Source organism: Astatotilapia calliptera, chromosome 11 (assembly GCF_964374335.1).
Source record: "Astatotilapia calliptera chromosome 11, fAstCal68.1, whole genome shotgun sequence".
NCBI lineage: Eukaryota > Metazoa > Chordata > Actinopteri > Cichliformes > Cichlidae > Astatotilapia > Astatotilapia calliptera.
Genome location: NC_137432.1, coordinates 14,331,867 through 14,351,795, shown reverse-complemented (window position 1 = coordinate 14,351,795; position 19,929 = coordinate 14,331,867).

Here is a 19,929-nt window from a genome sequence, read left to right as displayed (position 1 = left end):
GATGTAGTCTCAGCCTTCACTGATAAATGATGGCTTTTCCACAGCCATAGCAGAGATGCTTTTATTTAGAGTAGCTCTTAATGTAAACCAGGTGTTATTACTTTAAGTGTAATATACTTAATTAAAAAAATAATGCAGGGCAACTTTAAAGGAAAACGTGTTACAAGAACAGTCTAGAATCTAGATTTTAGATTTATTGTTATGTATGGTCATTCTTGGACATTTTCTTTACTGCACCCTGTGAACTCCTAGATTGCACACTTGTTCTTTGTTTACCTCAACTTTGGACTAAATGAAGAAAAGGCTCAGTACACCTGGAACTCAGTGTAATTGGCAATCAAAAAATATAGTTAAACATTACATGAGCGATTACAGACTTTGCACCACATAGCGTGCACTTCATCTACTCATAATGCACCAGATCAGTACCAGATGAGGAGTCTCGTAATACCTGATCCAGCTCGAATTTGAGCCAAATGTGCACAAATTTTATTAGATTAGAACGTTCAGTGTTATTCAAATCATATTCCTTTTAGAAACTATTGAACAACAAAACAGTAAAATGGGAGACAACAGTGGAGAAAAGTTAGCTTTTTTAAAAGTATCTATTTTAAGATAAATGAACATATTTGTACATTTTGTTTAATTAATTAATAATTTATTCTGAAAATATATAAATTTTTAACAGCATTTATTTTAAAAACTCAAATACAAAATGAAATGTTGCTTTCATTTTACAAGTAAGAAAGGGCAAGCAACAACAAAAAACAACACAAAACTGTACATTTATTATTAAAATTTCACACAAACACACAAATAAAATGCAATTGTTCAACACTAAACAGATCAAACAGGATCTGTGCAGGATTGGATCAAGAATGATACATACACTCCTAACAATCTAGCACAATTCGACATTCCTTCAATTCCTCACATTTAAACCCATTTAAAATATTTTCTAATATGGCATCAGACATGCCAAAGTAGAAAACAATGTGGCAGCAACTTTAGGTTAAGGCTTCTTTGGCTTTTTGGTGTTCTTTGGGACCTCCACGATCACCAGCGGAGAGCAAAACAGTCGAGTTCAGTATCTGCTGCACTTGCAGACGAGTGGTTCTTCCACACAGCTCCTGTGAAGACAAAGCATGTACCGTTTGACAAACATACCCAACATTCCAAAGTGAAGTTCATTCATTGATGGCTCTGCTGAAATGTGGAACATTGAAGAGTTAAACACATAAATGAGGTAAATACAAATTTAATACGGTTAAAATCAGACAATCGTATAAGCCACAACCACCTCACTACACAGTTATCATGGTCCTGGGTCAGTGATCGAGTGTTTTCTGTATTATTATTATTATTATTCTGTGATTTCATCATGGTTTATGATTAGTAGTGGTTTAGTTCACTTTTAATGTTAATTATGTTGTTCGCCCCTGTCAGTCGTGTCTCTCGTCATTCCTGTCCCTGTGTCCCACGTTTCCTCTGTTCTGTATCAAGTCTGTGCCTGTTGTGTGTTTCCTGTTTTACTTTGAAAGTCTGTGTCTCATGTCAGTGTTGTTTCCCTTGTCTCGTCAGGTCTAATTTCTCCCAGCATGTTTCCCTCCTGTCGCCCATTCCCTGATTACTCCAGTTTGTATTTAAGCCCTTTGTTTTCCACGCCTTGTGTTGTGTTGTGACGGCTGTGAAAGCTGCCGTTTTAAATTCATGCCTTTGTGTTCTGTGAGTCCTGCATTTAGGTCCAATCTCCTGCCTGCACATTTACACAGCACATGATATCATGACAGCAGTAGCATTTGTTAGAGGATGGAACCACAGGTACATGTAGGTGAGCTGTTTTGCTGAGCTGCTCTCCAGGACTAATCAGTTTCACTATCGGTGTCAGTATCACCAAAGATGAGTCTACCAAACAAGCCTTGTTACTTTTAAGCATGGATAATTGAAACGTTTGCTTCATTTATGACTACCGATAAATCAGTGATGAAACTACAATAATCAAGAATTGCTGACATTTCAAATACTCGTCAGTCTAATCTAAGAAGCCCTGGGTGATTTGGCCTCAAAAGCACAAAAACAGTCCAGTACTGGACTTTATCTGTTCTTTTTTTATATGGAGTTGCCATGTGCTTTCGTAAAGTGAACTAAGAGAATAAAATACACACACATTAATGCTGTTTATGACACATTTAAAGCCATATAAACGTTGACATATATCTCCATAGACTTGTTGAATTAAGTGGTTAAATGATTTTAAAACTGTCTGTCTCTAAATAATTCCTAAAGATTTTCTCTCTTCTCTGGGACCAAACCTCGGTTTTCTCTGGCTGGCCGGCAGAGCCTGCAGGCTCATCGCCACAACCTCCTAGGGCTTCTGCAACATAGTGGCTGGGTGACGCCCTTCCAGGGCTCCCCTCTTTGTATTTGTACCCGAATACAAAGGGACAAAGACTAGACTCTGGGTTATTAGCTTACTGCAAGATAAATTAATTAATTAATAAAATAAACTACCTAATGAAAAGAGCAAATATAACAAACATGCCACCTCATGTGCAAGTGAAAGATGTGAGGGGAAGGGAGTGCAGTCCTTATTAATGATAATCTGTACCACTTGATTTCACTTAAGGTAAACAGGAACAAAGGTGCCAATCAGAGACAAGGAAATGTGGACAGGAAGTAACTAAAGCCAATTCAAGCCCAGGATCATATTAATGTGGATTCACTCCAACTTGATGTGAGGATACAGAGAGGCATAATGTTGTTGATAATGTGTTTCCTTCAAATAGCAGTTTGCAGTATTACATTGTTCATTATTGTTCATTATTTTTTCCCTTTAAGTAAAGGGAAAAAGACACAACTGGCAGTCCAGCACACATTGCTAATACCACTGAGAACATTAACTACCACACCCTCCTCCACCTCCTCCACACATTGGACAGCTCAGAGCAGCAATAAAATGTTCTGTCTGGCAGACCCTGATTCCCATTGTTTCAAATGGTTTTTGCAGCTTCACTTTTGCTGATAAACTTTATTTTTCACATTTTATATACATGTCAACGTCTCGGATAAAACAAAAATGAAATTAGCTAACAAAATTATATGATTTGCAAATCACATAAGCCCATGTTTTACAAAATATTAAGCATATCAAAAGTTTAAAATGAGGAAATGCACCATCTTATGAAAAAATAAAGTGATTTTGAATATGTTGGCAGAAGTGCTTTGACAGCTGTTTCTTTTTAGTACCTAAAAGCTATTTTTCTTCAAACTGTCAATAAGACAATTATGAGATTACATTTTATACAGCTTTCTAACTTTTTAAAAATGGTAACAGATGTTCAATAATAAATTACTGAGATGTTCAGTGGTTCAAATTCAGTGGTCATGTTTTGGTTTTATGAAGATGCAACAGATGCCTATAGTTTCTACCTGAAAGCATCTCAGATGACACTGGAGGCCAGCAGTGTTACACATAAACTGGGTAGCTGAGTAAGTTTAGTTTGGTCTGTGGGTTTTGTGCTTCATTACAGGTCTTTGAAAAGAATTTAATGACATGCGAGAGAAATAGCTGTCACAGCATTATTCATGCCCTCATGATCATGGTGCAATCAGCCGCTTTTAGTTTAATATAAAAAAATTGAGATAATTAGTAATAGATTAGATACATTTTGACTGCCAGATGAAACAAAGACAGAGAGGGAGTTCTGGAACAATTAAACTCTTTACTATGTCGATATGTCAGCTACTTCAGATCAAGTATCTACTGTTAACTGACTCAAAATTCTTAGATTTAACCCCCCCCCCCCCCCCCAAAAAAAACCCCAACAAAAACTGCTGCTCCAAATTATTACTAAACTTAACAATGATTTGATTCAACCAGTAGATGGCAGCCAAGTATCCTCATGAACAAAGCACAGTAACCAGCTCCTCATAAAACACAGACACAGTGGCTCATCATGATGCTTTTGTGCCCTAATATAACAGCGTGAAAAACAGTAAAATGAAAAGAAAAACAAAAGAAACAAGAAATCATTTTGCAAAATGAAACCTTTTATTAAATAAAATACCATTGTGTGTGTTTCTACTGTTTTCAATCTGTTTTCTTAAACCTTTTGTGTTTTGTTATATATATTTGTTATATTTTTTTGTGTATTTGCATATTTTGTTCTTGTTATTTGCACCTAAGGGGCCTCCACGAGCAAGGCAAAGTAAAAGAAGCCAAACTCAAGTGAGCTGAACGTGACAAAAATGTATTTTTTGCAGAACTGTGCAAACCAATTCACATGAATATATAATACTATTAATAACATTGTGCAAAAGAAGGCTTACAGAACAGAACGCAGACAAAACGAATACAACAGTTTTATATATAAATGAATAAACCAAATCCTTCCTAACTTGTATCAGCTCTATACACTAACAGATTTTGTTACAGAGAAACTCTGAGTTAAAGAGTTTCTTTTTCAAGTTTGTAATAAAAACAAAAACAACCAAACAAATTAAATATTTAACCAACAAAACCATTTTATGCATAATACTGCACATTTTCTAAATCGTGCATAACATATTACCAAGTTGTTACCAGTTATAAGTTCATTAATTATCAAAAACTCAAACAACACTAGATATTGAATTTCTATTAATTTGGTTCCACAAATCAGTGCAATCTTACTAGTCATCATAAAATAGACTTAATTTCTGTTCCTGTTTATTTAATAAATCTATTTTTATTCTTTGGTGTAAATGCTAAAGAATAAAAATAGAGTTTGATATAAATATATACTTGTGTGTATTTTTTAAACAAATCAACATAAATTATCTTCTCTTTATAACTTAATTTCATACCACTGCCACTCTAACTGTCCCATGCAGCCTGTGGGTTGTTTGCAGTACGTGGGCACATACACGTTCAGCATCTTCGCCACATGATGGGCCCTCTTCCTGACTAAACCAAAACTAATAGTATGTTCATATTTGTAACTTTTTCATTTTGGCCTACGTTTTGTTTTTCCGTTGGCATAAAACACGATGGAGCCACTCCAGTTATATCCTGCATTATCCATTGGAAGGAACATTTAATTTGTCAAGTTTTCATCAGTGACTATCATTTAAGAATTAACTTAAAATACATTTATCCATTACGCTCAAGATTTCTAAGTTTATTTTCTGATATTTATTTTTGTGAGACGTTTTTTCCCTCTGTATCTGCTAAATGCAAACATAGACTTTAGCAATCATTGACTCAAACTACTAAATTACTTTAAAAAAAATGTTGATGCACTCTCCTTAATTATTGCCTATTGTCCTTCAGTTTTTTCTGATGTTTCTTTTTTTACATAGTTAAAGTTAAGTTAAAGTAGTTTCTGGAACAGCTTCTCTGCATGTGCCTCTCCCCAGAGTTCTGACACTATTTCAATTACATGGTGGCCTTTTGTCCCCAGGGGAAGAATTGGGTGTGTGTGGATCTCAAAAAGTAAATGATGTGCTCTAGGACACCCACCTCGCTGCCGCCTTGTACCCGCTGGTCCTGCCCTGGGCTGCCCACAGGATGCTATCCTGCTTTGATGCTCTCATCATACACACACACACAGCATACAGTACACAAGATAACTAATAGTCCCTTAGAAGATCCTGTAATCTTAATAAAGTTTGCGACAAGCAGCCAGCATAGTCTTCCTTAGTGTGTTGACTTCCATCACCCAGAGCACTGTTCACACCAATCAAATGATTTTGCATTAAAGGTGTTTTTGACCAGCCTAAAAATGACAAAACTGTTTTTGTCCAAAAATAATTTGGACAAAGTTGCTTTGAAATAACATCTAGCAGAAACAATTAACTGGAATAGATGTAAATGTGAGCCTGTGATGTGGCCCCCCCCCCCCCCCCCCCCCCCCCGCCCCGTTAAACAAGTGGTTGTCTACAAAAGTATCTTGCTGTTGTCTTTATAAGACACATGCCGCCAGCCCTCCCTAGGGTCATATAGCCTGCTGTAGACATCTGCAGATAGACCAGTGATAGCATACAGTGCATCTAAGCATCCGCCCAGTCTGTATGACCCAGTCCCTGTCACTGTTGCGTGTTGTGTGGCATATGTTACAGGCCGCTACCATTCATCACAAATACAAAGTGGGTGTTTCTCCATAGCTCCATTTTTATTAATTTAGAGCTTATGTGCATTTGATGCTTGAGACTGTTCATGCGCTCTCTGGTTTTTATACCTAATGCTTGCATCTCGCTTACACTTATCTCTCTGTGCTCTCCTTTATTGTCTTTCCCTTCACCCCTACACCAATCACAGCACTGCCTGTCACTGAGTCTGACTCTCCCAGAGGTCTCCTCGTGTTAAAAAGGGATTCTTCCTTCCCACAGTCGCCAAGTGCTTGTTTATAGCTAATTGTTGGATTGCAACGATTTTCTCGCTAAACCTTATGACAAAAACCACCCTGAATTTGACTGTTATTGTGAACTGCTGGCATATAAATACGATTGAATTTCACTCAGTTATCTACATATTTCTTCTCTGTTCCTCTGTTGCCACTGTTAAAACAGCACTCCTCTATCTCAGACATCTGGTCATAAACTCATAAACAGGTAGTTAGCATTTGCAGATATATGAAAACTTAAATTTCACAGACACACACACACACTCACATAGACGAACATACTCCTCAGTCACGCCCCACCCAGGGTGTCTGCACAGTTCCGGGCCGTGGGGCAATTAGGAATAATGGCAGGAAGCTAGTTAGTGTTATCTCATGTCACGGCGGCCTCCACTGGCACTGAAAGACCCGGGACCGGTCACGTAGAGACACAGACAGTCAGACAGGGAGCCTGGACAGAAAGAGTAGGAGGAAGAGGAGGCGGAACTGTAAGAGAGCCCTTGGGCAAATGGCCTAAAAGGACACCAATATTATTATTATCATCCACTGGGCTGTATGTTAAATTAGAAGTCACACTTGAAAAAACCAAGTTTTGTCCCAAAGAGTCTTCTAATGTGAAGATAAAATTTAAAATCCACACGTTCACATATCAATAAGCTCATAGTCCAGCGCAAAGGGTTCCAGAAATTTGGCAAAAGTGACCTAATGTCTCATCTATGTGCCACTGCTTCGTCTGCAGTGTGGCTCCTGGCTGCAGTTAAGATGTCTTTCTATTGTTTCAGCAGCACGTTCCATTTCCTGTATGCATGACACTGTGCACATGCCTAGGACTACGTGGGTGTGTTTTGATGGGGGGCGACAGGGATGACGGTAGGAGTAACGCTGAAAAAACGTAAGAGGATGTGGTCAGGGAGGTCCAAAAAAGACTAAAGAAAATAAACAAAAAAATCCCTGAATGAGGCTCAGGCACAACAAACAGTCACGTTCACCAGCTTCAGGTCACATCATCAGACTGGCAGGCACACAGTGCTTGGAGAAGTCATGCTTCTGCAAGATATGTGTCAAGATCTGGCATTAATGTGGTATGGATTAATAAATTAGCAATGCTATGAGTGGGCTGTTGCTGAGAAGAAACATGCTGACGACATAAAGACAATTTTTAAAAATCCTATAAAAGTAATTTTGACAAATATGCCTTGTCTATGTGAATCCATAGTCTGTGTTCCACTACAGATTTTATCAGAAGGTTTATCGATGCTGACACTGGCCTGTTGTTGTGGACACAAATCTGTTGTGCGGAGTGAACTTTCATATCTCTTTGCGGCAATCTGTACTGAGTTTACTATGTATGAAAGTGTGGGGAATAAAGTGAGCTTACCGAATGTGTTTATTTGTCAGATCTTCTCTTTTCCCTTTTATCGTCGCACCATTTCAACAAAAGAAAAGGCCTCTGTCAATAGAAGAGGCCGAGATAAGACCGCAAAATACCCCAACAAACGATTTACAGTAATGCCGCATGTTACGTGCCAGTTTGCAAACACTGTCTTTAAAGTACATGAAGGTCACTGTTGCCACTATAATGAACTTCCTACGTATAAATCTGTCGTGTTTGTGCTGATTGTTGCTAATCTGCAATAATCTAAGTGGGATGACTTTCCAAACCTTCAGTGAAGCCTGTGCTCGCAAGTTCCCGACTGTATAAAGATCCGCTCTTTATTTTTTCTCACTCTGTCCAGATCAGAGCTTAAAAAGCAGTTGTTTGTCAGAAAGCATCCTTAACGGAAACCCTAGTAAAATATCAGCCACTGCCAAAGCGCACTGTTTGGACATGTGTTCATTCACTCATGTAATGGCAAAAAAATAAACTATAAGACAAATAAACAGGCCTCTATTTTGGTAAAGTTTGTATTTGAGTTAAGAAACTGGGCTGGAATTGAAAACTTCCCACCAATTAACAATGTCAGCGTTTGGGTTATTTATTGTTTTATAAGCAAACTTTTTTTTCCCCCAAATGGCCAAATGATTAAATTTGAATGACCTCAGAATAAATGTGTGATTGAAATTCATCCAATGGCCAAGGCCAAACTGAGCCCATGCGTACGCTGCTGCAGAAGCTGCTTGTAGATAGGTATGTCCCTCTGTTTGTGTGCAAAAATAGCTGATTAGACTAAAGATGTTTAATTTTAGATGAACTGTCTTCAGAGCAGCCTACCATCTGTCTTCCTTCTATTGTTGTGGCTGATTGTATTTTGAATTTCAGTGACGTACAGTAGCATCGGCAGGCTCAGCTATAGTAAAACTAATTCCAGGGGAGTGGCTCCCAATCACAGACTGATGATGGATTGTGTGAGTGAGGAAGAATAGTGAATTTCTGAATAATAACAATGCTAAATACTTTTCACTCGTTTGAAAGCATGCCTGATATGCTGACTTCTTTAAGAAGAAAATATCTTGATGTTCTATCAGGAAACAGCTCTATTTTTAAGTTAAAATAAACAAAATGTAAAATGATGTAACTGCAATGCTCTGATGTTGGGTTTTTTAAAAAAAAATCACAGCAAGGAAACTTCACCGTCTCATCTGCAGCTGGATCTGCCAGAGTGGGTCTGGATGTTCTCGATGTTCAGATGAAAGCTCTGGTGAGAGACTTTATGGCGACATCCAAGATTGTTTAGACTGTGGGGCTGTTTGATGAGCGACATGGCTTTGGCTGAAAAACCATTTCTTACAGTACTTTGTTTAGTCAATACATTTTAAGAAAAACATCTAAATATTTCCTGTTGCCCGTCTGGGGTCACTGGAGTGTAACTATAGTGCTTTACCTCTGACCCAAATCTTTCGTGATATCACATCTCATCAGAGAAAACCAAGCAATCAAATATTAGAAGGTCATGAGTATCACCTGTCTTTGTCCTCTGTGTATTCACTATGAGTTTCCTGTATGGCAAAAGAGGTCAGGAAGAGAGGAGCACCGAGCAGGAAACTGTGTGGGTGTGTTACTCCCATTACGACCTGGAGAAATGTGGAGGTGCAGGGTCGCACAAGATGCTGGATGAGTTCAGAATAGCCACACACAATGCACGTAAAAGTGGTATACACACAGACAGCCCACTGCGGTGTTTGTTTATTAGGTATTTATGTGACAACAATGGCTGGTGTAAACAGGGTGTCATGACCTCAGGGCATCTTTCTGTCTGTATTTCTGTGTATAAATACACTTTGTATAAATTTAGCAAGACGCTGCAATACTATCACTATCACTTCTTTTGTTTAGAGCCCGGTCCAGCGTTATTTTAGTAACAATGGCTGTGTCGCAATTCAGGGTCTGGATCCTTTGGAGGCCGCATTTGAAGGCCGATTATTTCACAGCGATGCGATGAAGGCGGTCCAAATTGGAAGGTTGCTCCAAATGTGGCCGACAAATGCATCCTTCATTGCCCGAATTTGAAGGATGGGTTGGGTGTCCTCCGTGGTTTGAACACCCGGTCAGCTATTGACCTGACTGGGTGGTCAAGGCTCACTAGAGCCGGCGAGAACAGCGAACTCCTGGCACATCATTTTCAAACCCTGCGCGGTCTTTATCTACTCAGGTTATAGATAAGTCACTTAGAACTTAAAAATGTCATTGTTTGGCTTTTTTAAGTGTTTTATGAGTAAATTGGTTTGGCTGAGATTAAAGTTATAGTTTTTACACAGCTGAATAGACGTCAAACAGAAAACTGATTAAACAGAAGTGTGAGATGGTCGAGAATTTGCTCCAATGTCCTGTTACATTGGGGCAAAAAAGTATTTAGTCAGCCACCGATTGTGCAAGTTCCCCCACCTAAAATGATGACAGAGGTCAGTAATTTGCACCAGAGGTACACTTCAACTGTGAGAGACAGAATGTGAAAAAAAAATCCATGAATCCACATGGTAGGATTTGTAAAGAATTTATTCGTAAATCAGGGTGGAAAATAAGTATTTGGTCAATAACAAAAATACAACTCAATACTTTGTAACATAACCTTTGTTGGCAATAACAGAGGTCAAACGTTTACTATAGGTCTTTACCAGGTTTGCACACACAGTAGCTGGTATTTTGGCCCATTCCTCCATGCAGATCTTCTCGAGAGCAGTGATGTTTTGGGGCTGTCGCCGAGCAACACGGACTTTCAACTCCCACCACAGATTTTCTATGGGGTTGAGGTCTGGAGACTGGCTAGGCCACTCCAGGACTTTCAAATGCTTCTTACGGAGCCACTCCTTTGTTGCCCGGGCGGTGTGTTTTGGATCATTGTCATGTTGGAAGACCCAGCCTCGTTTCATCTTCAAAGTTCTCATTGATGGAAGGAGGTTTTGGCTCAAAATCTCACGATACATGGCCCCATTCATTCTGTCCTTAACACGGATCAGTCGTCCTGTCCCCTTGGCAGAAAAACAGCCCCATAGCATGATGTTTCCACCCCCATGCTTCACAGTAGGTATGGTGTTCTTGGGATGCAACTCAGTATTCTTCTTCCTCCAAACACGACGAGTTGAGTTTATACCAAAAAGTTCTACTTTGGTTTCATCTGACCACATGACATTCTCCCAATCCTCTGCTGTATCATCCATGTGCTCTCTGGCAAACTTCAGACGGGCCTGGACATGCGCTGGCTTCAGCAGCGGAACACGTCTGGCACTGCGGGATTTGATTCCCTGCCGTTGTAGTGTGTTACTGATGGTGACCTTTGTTACTTTGGTCCCAGCTCTCTGCAGGTCATTCACCAGGTCCCCCCGTGTGGTTCTGGGATCTTTGCTCACCGTTCTCATGATCATTTTGACCCCACGGGATGAGATCTTGCGTGGAGCCCCAGATCGAGGGAGATTATCAGTGGTCTTGTATGTCTTCCATTTTCTGATGATTGCTCCCACAGTTGATTTTTTCACACCAAGCTGCTTGCCTATTGTAGATTCACTCTTCCCAGTCTGGTGCAGGTCTACAATACTTTTCCTGGTGTCCTTCGAAAGCTCTTTGGTCTTGGCCATGGCGGAGTTTGGAGTCTGACTGTTTGAGGCTGTGGACAGGTGTCTTTTATACAGATGATGAGTTCAAACAGGTGCCATTCATACAGGTAACGAGTGGGGGACAGAAAAGCTTCTTACAGAAGACGTTACAGGTCTGTGAGAGCCAGAGATTTTCCTTGTTTGAGGTGACCAAATACTTATTTTCCACCCTGATTTACGAATAAATTCTTTACAAATCCTACCATGTGAATTCATGGATTTTTTTTTCACATTCTGTCTCTCACAGTTGAAGTGTACCTCTGGTGCAAATTACTGACCTCTGTCATCATTTTAGGTGGGGGAACTTGCACAATCGGTGGCTGACTAAATACTTTTTTGCCCCACTGTATATTTTAGATAGCAACGAGCAGACGGCTGAGTTTATTAAACTCCACCGAGACAGCAGTGACGCGAATCTGAAGCCTAGACCGTCCAATTTCACAGCGTTGCACAGCCTCTGGATGCAGCCCCTGCATTGAGACACAGCTAATGACTATCTTACAGACATGACTGCAGACCACGGCATTTTTGCACCTCATACATTTAACTACGGGACAAGCAGAAAAAAAAAATCTTCCAAAATTTAACTCTTAAACTGGTGGCAGGCATTTTTTCCCACTTAGATAGAGTCTTGTATTAGTTACAATGTTTTATTTTTTGTTCAAGTTTTCTGTTTCATCCCTCTCGCTTGCCCTTTTCCATGGTTTTCTTCCTTCTCTTCTCTTTCACTGCACCGATCACCTATTTCAATATGCAGTCACAAACAACGATTTTTACACATCTGCACGGCATAATCGTGCACTCAGCATCAGCACATCCACTACAGCCGCACAGCGCATACAGACATATAGGACCCACACGCACAAGCGCCTACACACTCGCTCATACAAATCAATATGCATACACATAATCAGACTTATGGAGCCTCTTGCCACATATTTTTTAAAACTTGACTGATAGATAGTAGTGCCTTTTTCCACACTCACTACACATACACAACTATGGAATATCACATGGAATATGCATGGAGCTTGCTCCAGAGAACAGAGGTTAAAGATATGTAACCAGCTTAAAAAACTGCAGGCAGATGTACTCATAGACTGTCACAGCTACAGATGAACTTAAAACACCCGAGTTTCCTAATGTGTTCTCTGCCTGCTATAACTCTAGACAAAGGGGAGTAGCATTTTAATACACAAAAATATTAATGTTACATACTCACAGTTATAAATCCAGAGGGCAGATTTCTAATCATTAAATTATCTGCACTTAACAAAACGTTTTGTATTGTGAGTACATATACTGGTATATAAACTGTTTAAAATCTACAGTTCTTTCAATTAATTGCTTCTTTTGTTATTCTTCTTCTACCCAACTGCAATCTGGAAATGTTAAATATTCCTCCTAGGCTTGCAGATGTAACTGCATTAAATCACATCCCACTTTTAAGGAAAGTAGAAGATGATCTAGATCAGGGGTGTCAAACTCAAATACACAGTGGGCCAAAATTCAGAACTGGAACAAAGTCGCAGGCTAACGTTAATATTTATTGGGAAAAAAAATCGTCCTCTAGATATAAGAATGAATCTTTTCTTATGGACTCAAACAAGTTTTGCTGAAAAACTGAATATGGAACGAGCAAAGCTTAAAACTAAACAATATATATATTAGCTGTATAATACCAGTAGGCCAGCTCTAATAGTAATTTGGTATGGCTTTGCCAAATTTGGCCCGTGGGCCAGAGTTTGACACCTATGGCCTAGATGGAAGTCTCTACCCATATCACTCATGGGAAGAGTCGCTTCAAAACAAATGAGGGTTTTGCCAAGAATCAATTATTTATTCTCAATGATCCCGCGTAAACCATCTCCTGACTGTTTTAGATCTCTGGAATTTTCCATTTCTAAATTCCTTGGGAAGATAAGCTCTTAAAAAACCCTACAAAGGACCAAGGATAGAGGAGGACTAGATCTGCCTAACTTTCGCCACCACTTCTTAGCCAACAGGCTACAAATTCATCTCAGGAAGGTTAAAATACACTTTCTTAGATGAGCCCTGGCTAGATGTAGAACAGCCATTATGCAATTATATAGAGCAGGGCTCTCAAACTCACAGCCCGTGGGCCACTTGCATCCCACGTTGTACATTAACGTCAACAAATATAATGCCATTTGGTCCTTACTTTACTTTTTTTGTTGGGGAGGATTTGATTGTTGTTGAGTGCAATGCTAAAATGCGTTCTTTAAAAAGCAAAAAATGATTTAATATGCAGGCAATATGAGCAGAGAGTACAAACATGTTGAGGGATTGGCTGTGTTAGTTCAGTGAGAGAGTTATTTGTAAAGAAAACTTTTCTTTCACCAGCAGTCAAAAACTAATGTGTACACTTTAGTACGCAGGCTTCAAACTACCAAAACTCTCCTTTAAAGAGGACAAAGTCAACGTCTCAAACCTGTCAAAGACAGTATAGCAAGGAACACAGACTGAGGGGCCATGAGCAGAAGGAGAGATTTGAACCCTAGTGGAGAAACCTTCTCATTAAAAAAGTGTAAAAGAAACTTTCACAGGCTGCAGGGGAGGGCTCAATACAGTCAGTCTGCGATGCACTAAGAACAGAGTCAATGATCTGAACTAAAACACCCGGATTGTGACACTTAAACCTCACTCGCATCTGACAGCTTGGGTCATATCGTTCAGCCAGGGCTCAGATTTAGTTTTTTATGCAGCTCAGCTCTTTAGTCTGGCCGCATAAAAACTCTGTAATTTGTTATTATATGTTAGGTATTTTAGTACCATGGTAGCATTTACTGGATATTGTTTTATAGTGACATTATGCAGGAAAACTCTGTCATTCAATAAGGCCCCTTTTGTTTTAGTTATTTTTCTCTTTGACCCAAGAATTGATGTGTGAGAATCACAGGCTGGTACAAGGTTGAAATACCACAGAGATCACTCCCTCAGCTACATTAGTTTCTTAATCTTTTAGACGCCTGTTGAAGGCCAAATGGTTTGTTTCAGATTTCACTAATGTAAGAACTCTTCGTTTTGTGCCTTGAAAATATGTCGCTGAGATAATCACAATTGTAGCTGAACTAATAAACTACACAAAGGATGCTTCTTCACCCAAGGGCAGGAAGACGCTGCCTTATCTTGGTCTGTACTGGTTTAAACTGATAAATCTGCTGTCTCATGAATTTTACCCTCTATATAAACTGTTGTACTTGTGAATAAAGTTGAGTCACTTTGGGAAGACAATCTAAAGCAGTCTCTGTTTTCTTGTTCTCCCAAGCTGCTCCCGAGCTGCTCGTACTAACACGCTGAATGGCATACTTGAATATTACTTGAGAATATATTTGACTGTGTTACAGACTAAGGGACATTCTCTGCTGATAGGTGAAGGTACATTCTCTGCTGATAGACGTCCACGCCTCGGAGGAAGCCGATCCACGGAGTAGGCCCTGGAAACAGTTTCCTTCATTATAGATGTGCTGAAAGCTCCCTGAAAAGCCTTCAGTTGATCCAAAATGCAGCAGCAAGAGAACTGACAGGGTCTAGAAAGAGAGAGACCATTCATCCTCCCATGATGCACTGTGTGTGTTTCGTCTTCACTCACCTTTTTTCACTCACTCTGCATTTATACACCTCTCTACAATGAAGTATTAGTTATTATTAATCTCTGGTTCTCTTCCAATGTGTTTCTTTGTTAAACAATTTATATAAAATATAAATTTAAAAAAAAAGTCCGAATTTCATGCCCATGTTTTATTTACAGTAGAACATAGAACGTATATCAAATGTTTTAAATGGGACTGGGGCATTTTGAATTTAATGGCAGCAACATGTCTGAAAAAAGTTGTGATGGGAGCAATAAAAAGCTGACAGTATAGGGGGTACTCAAAAGAAACATATGGTTATTATGTTGGTAACAGATCAGTAACATGATACATGATAAAGATAAAAAAAAAAAGGGCAAATAATCACCAATCTGCAAAAATATGCATCTGCAAATTATGAAATCATTTCAGAATAATGTTGCTCAATGTAAAATTGTGAAGACTTTGATTACCTCATCTATAGTACATAATATCACAATGCAGCATGCAGCACACAATAAACTCAATTAAGACAACACATACTCAGACAGCTTGATGGATTCGGTCTGTACTTAATGTCTACCGTTGCGCACATACACAGACACATGTACACAAGCCTTTGCAATGTCGTACGTGCACTGGCTAAGCATCCGTTATCATCTGTGTGCAAGCACTAAGTACTTCCTGCATCGTGATGTTAGAGAACAACAATACTGTGACCGCATGAATAGATTTCTTGGCAATGATAACACGATTCTTCCTCATTATATTTTCTATTAATATTTTTGTCTGGAACTTTTAATTCACCCGTGTCTGCAATATAGTTTTTATAAAGAACAAATTTGCATAAATCCTGAGAATCTGGAGTCATTTATGTAGTCTGATCTGATCAGAGATGAATGAAACTCGGATGGAGCAATGTGTGTTAGGAATGAAAAACTGTCCTCTGGGATTTGGAAAATTATTTATCCGTTACATCGCTCCATTGCACAGTTTTTCACATGTTCATAATCTGCCAAATTCTTTTGTTGTACTTGCCTCACTTTTCCATTCTTCAAACTGGAACGAAAACTTTTGCCTTTTTTCGAGACTCTGAACATTTGGAAACTGTTTAAACTTTTAAAAAGTTGAACTTAAAAATGTATCTAAGTAGCTTTTTAAAAACAATACAAAAAACATGAGCCAGGATTTTCAGCATAATGAAGACGCTTGAGGACAAGCACATACTCACAGCGGTCTGTTTTGTTCACACAAAGGGGAGAGCGAGGGTGGGCCTCTCCTCAGTCACGAGAGCCTTGCTGTCTCTCACTCCTTCCTGCCTGTCTCGTCCTCATGTCTTCAGCTGCTCTTGTTCCTGTCAGTCTGTACATGTTCGTGTATGCAATTCTTTTGTGTATTATCTGTCCTTAGACACATTTAAGGTCCTCTGTGTCTTTGACACTGAAACATGTTTTTTTAATAAGGTCTTTTTATCTTAAACGATACATAAAAATATATACTTCTACACTTCTAAATTTCTTCAAATCTAACTTTGCTTACCTGGTTAACTTTAACGTACAACTTAAAACTAGCTAAAAGAGATCTTGGGATGTTATGTTGAATTTTTCTTTTCTTTTTTTTTTACAGACTTACCTGCTTTTAAAGGTTTTGTTAAAATGTTTGTTCTTCTGTGAAAACGAAGACAAACAGCAAGTTTCCAACTCATCTTTCTTTATCTCTCAAACTCCAACAAAGAAGGAAAATTTAGTTTTTTTTTTGCTTTGTTTTTTAATCAGCATAGTTTAAAAAAAAATTATTATTCTTTACTATTTTAAGTCTATATGTCTACCATTTTAACTTATGTGTAGCCTTTAAACACATGAATTGAACATGAAAGAAGAGTTGTTTTTATTTGTATAGCAAATATTTGTTATATTCTGATCCACCAGAAAACCCCTTTAGCATCATTTTCTTACCTGAAAAGCCAACAAAGGAGACATGTTGGCCCATTGCGTGACCCCAAAGCCAAAGACAGTTCACATCCTGGAATCAGTTTTTCTTTTACACTTTTTAGAATTTTATTTCATTTTTTTGTGGTTGGGTTTAAGGATGGATGCGTCCTTCTAGATTTGGAAGACAAATTAGGCTTCTGTTATGTACATAAGAAAAACAAATCATAAGCCATTATAAAATTTGATTTGTTCAGCTCAACCAAAGGTGCGTTTTTGTTAGATGTTTTAGCTATCGTGCTATGCGTGGCACCACCTGGTTGCTGATACTCTTTAACCTGAAAAAGCAGATTAAGTATTAAGTATAATAGTTAGTATAAAGTATAATAATTAGTATAAAGTATAATAATTTAATCAATTTCAATATACTTCTCCCCTTGATGTTAGAAAACCCCCCAAAACAAAACAAATGGATTCCACCATCGACAATATGGTACACAGCTTTACTTAGTTTTAGTATATTTTGTTTGAGTATATTAACTGGATTTAGTCTGTTTTTGAGCATTTGCTTGTGAATTTGCATGTATGTCTGAGACAGTTTGGCTATAAATATATGTAGTTATAAATATAAGCGTAATGTTGAGGTTTTGGCACCAACAGCTGGAACAATTGTTCTCAATTTGTTTATTTATTGGCCACAAGGACAAAACAGAGGACGTGGACACCGTTACCATGCTGTGTGTGTGTGTGTGTGTGTGTGTGTGTGTGTGTGTGTGTGTGTGTGTGTGTGTGTGTGTGTGTGTGTGTGTGTGTGTGTGTGTGTGTGTGTATTTGTGTGTTTGTGGATGGTGTGTCTTCATCGAAGAATGTTGTCTTGGGTAAATAAATGGCACATAGAAAGTACGATAGAGTTTTTATCTGGGAACGCTGTGTTACCGGATGTTAAATCTGTTTGTTTCCCACTAATCTCTGCAAAATGTTCCAAATGGAAATAAATTTTACACATTCTGCCAAGTCCTTCTTGGTCTTGTTAAACAGAGAGTTATTAATATAAGTACAATTTTGAGTTTTTGACAAAATCACCTGTTGTTCTAAGTTTATTTGTTTATTTGCCACAAGATCAAAAAGAGGGGTTGCAAAAATTCTTAGATGTCAACAGTTAGAGTTAATATTAAAAAATACTGTCTTGGGTTAATGTATAACTCACAGGCAAGAAATAAAGCTCTTGGATAATGTAATGTGTAACAGTTTATGGCCACTAGATAGCCCCAAAAAATGCTGCTGAGACCAACAAATGAAAAAAAAAAATGAGACAAACATATATATGTTCACTATTTACTGATTAGTCAGTCTCTCTGTTCAGGTAACATATATGTTTATGTATTTAAAGCTGTTATATTGAAACTTTCCTTTAGAAAAAAAACAAAATAAAAACAATGTGATATTTAGGGAGGTATGTAAACTAATGTCGTCTTTGCAAGTAATTCAATTCAATTCAATTCAATTTTATTTATATAGCGCCAAATCCCAACATAAGTCGCCTCAAGGCGCTTCATAGATACAGAGAAAAACCCAACAATCATATGACCCCCTATGAGCAAGGACTTTGGCAACAGTGGGAAGGAAAAACTCCCTTTTAACAGGAAGAAACCTCCGGCAGAACCAGGCTCAGGGAGGGGCGGCCATCTGCTGCGACCGGTACTCTCAAAATTCATACTCACATTTACTTATGCTTACTACTTACAGTTTCATTTTTAGCTGACAGTGCATTAATACACGTTAAGCTTTAGCCTCACTAATTACTCTAACATGCATGTCTTTGGACTATGGGAGGAAACCCTAGTACCCAGAGAGTATGCAGGCCTCCAGTCGTGGTTCTAACCAATAACCTACTAGCTATAAGGCAACAGTGCTAATCACATCATTACTCCTCTTGATCTTTGTGTGACCACTTAGATGTGTGGTTATTTTGGATTTTGCCTTCATAGCGCCTTGGGCCTGAACTAATAAATTGTTAGCAGCACCATGAATTAAAGCAAGACTTTTGTCAGTTTTATAAATTTTGCTAGTAATCAAGCAAAAAAAAAAGAAAAAAGACTCAAATAAATATGATGCCAACAAGATCTGTGTGTGTGTGACCACCGTCGTTAAACGCCCTCGTTATGAGCGCACTCTGTTCTAATGAGCCATAATAACACCTCCTGATAATCAACCTGATAGGTGTCCCCTTTGGGCTCTCCAACCTTTGACTGGCTGGCTGGACGTTGGTGTGGAGACACTGATAGGCTATCAAAGGGAAAGAAGGAGAGGCAGGCTGGCAGTTGGCCAGTGGAAGTGATAGGACCCAAAGGAACAAGACTTGACTAACATCACATAGATGAAACACAGTGGCATAAACTGTATGCGTGCATGTGTGTACACTTTTACACGTTTAAGTTCATAACACTGATCATCATTACGATCTTTATGGTTATGATCAAAAGGGATGTAAAGTGTTCCCTATTGCTAGTTACTGTGTTTGATTTTGTCATAGTGGATTCCACGACACTCGGTGGACAAGGGTATTGGACGACACGGTCTCTCAGTTTTTGAATCCAAGTATTTTCAGTCGCATTTCCACAGGTGTATGAAATCAAGCACCTAGTCGTGCAGTGGACCTGAACAAACATTTGTGAAATAGTGGATCGTTCTAAAGAGCTCACTGTAGTTCAGCACAGTACTGCAATAGGATCCACCACTGCAATAATCTCAGGCACAAAGTGGCAGATAATGTGAAGTTACAGAGTGAGTCTCTGAGCACTGAGATACATAGCGCATAAAAGTCAGCAGCTCTCCACTGCCTCAATAACTGCAGAGCTCCAAGCTCCTCTGACATGAACATCAGCACAAACACTGTACACCAAGAGTTTCAAGGCATGGGTTTCCCTGACTGAGCAGCTCAAACAAACAGTGTGGCCCAAACAGTCTTTGCTATTTTGTCCCATATACATGGCAACCATG